Consider the following 1,015-nt stretch of genomic DNA (forward strand, 5'->3'; position numbering starts at 1 on the left):
ATTTTTTTAGCTTTATGCCTCAGGTTAAGTCAACTATTGAGGAAATCAAGAGCTGAAAATGGGGACTTGATTCTTTCACACCCATAATAGAAGACAGAGACTTTTAACAACTCGAGGTTGTAAAAAAGCCACCATGGAAACCTCTTGTGGCTGTTTATCCAACATGTTTCCAAACCTCTGCCTTGGCTTTCAAGCCCTATAAAGAATCAGTATCCTCCACTGATTCGTCGCTTCAACACTGTTTAAAACCAATCTTGAGAGAATACAGATTCACTTCTCCTAATATTTTCCATTCAATTTCTGCACACATAGACAGGAAAAAGACAACTCAATGGACTTCTTCAATGCTCTTTCATTTCTATGCTATGAGCTTCTATATCCCTTAAGGTGACTGTGATGGTAGAAGGAGTATGACAAAAAAGGGAAGAAAGAAGAACCAAATGCTAACAAAATCTCTTCAATCACCCAGAACAAAATCGTGCACATTAAGCTCCCATTTTGTACTATTATTAAAGAGAAAGACAGATGGGGGAGGGGGAGGTGCTTGAAAGGGCCCTGCAGACAGTTTTTTTTTTTTAATCCACTAATCCACAAAGCCCCCTAGTGAGACTCTCCACTGGCTACTTCCAGATATGCAGATGTCTAAATTATTTCAGGGCAAAACTGAGTGCCTAAGTTCCCTTCTCTTTGATTCTCTTTCCCTTTATTCCTGACGAGGTGGCCGAGTGGTTAAGGCAATGGACTGCTAATCCATTGTGCGTTGCATGCGTGGGTTTGAATCCCACCCTCGTCGTTTCTTCTTACCCCACTTGCCGTGGGAGTAAGATTTGGAGCCCTAGGTTGCACAGTGGTTAAGAGCTTGGCTGCTAACCCAAAGGTTAAAATTTTACTAGTAGGAAGCACTGGAGACAGGATAAAAGGGGACGGGGAGAGGAAAGGTGAAGGTGACACATAATGGGATGAAGAATATGAAGGGGAAGACAAGAGGAGGGAAGTGGGTGTGGGTGTGGAAGAA

General features: G+C 42.5%; 1 non-coding gene across 1 annotated transcript; it reads left to right on the forward strand.

The window, feature by feature from the left end:
• Window positions 1-711: 711 nt before the first annotated feature.
• Window positions 712-793, forward strand: TRNAS-GCU (transfer RNA serine (anticodon GCU)). Its single transcript has one exon. It is a non-coding gene; the product is annotated as a tRNA-Ser (tRNA).
• The last annotated feature ends 222 nt before the right edge of the window (window positions 794-1,015 follow it).

The sequence above is a fragment of the Loxodonta africana genome, chromosome 1 (genome assembly GCF_030014295.1).
Source record: "Loxodonta africana isolate mLoxAfr1 chromosome 1, mLoxAfr1.hap2, whole genome shotgun sequence".
Lineage (NCBI taxonomy): Eukaryota > Metazoa > Chordata > Mammalia > Proboscidea > Elephantidae > Loxodonta > Loxodonta africana.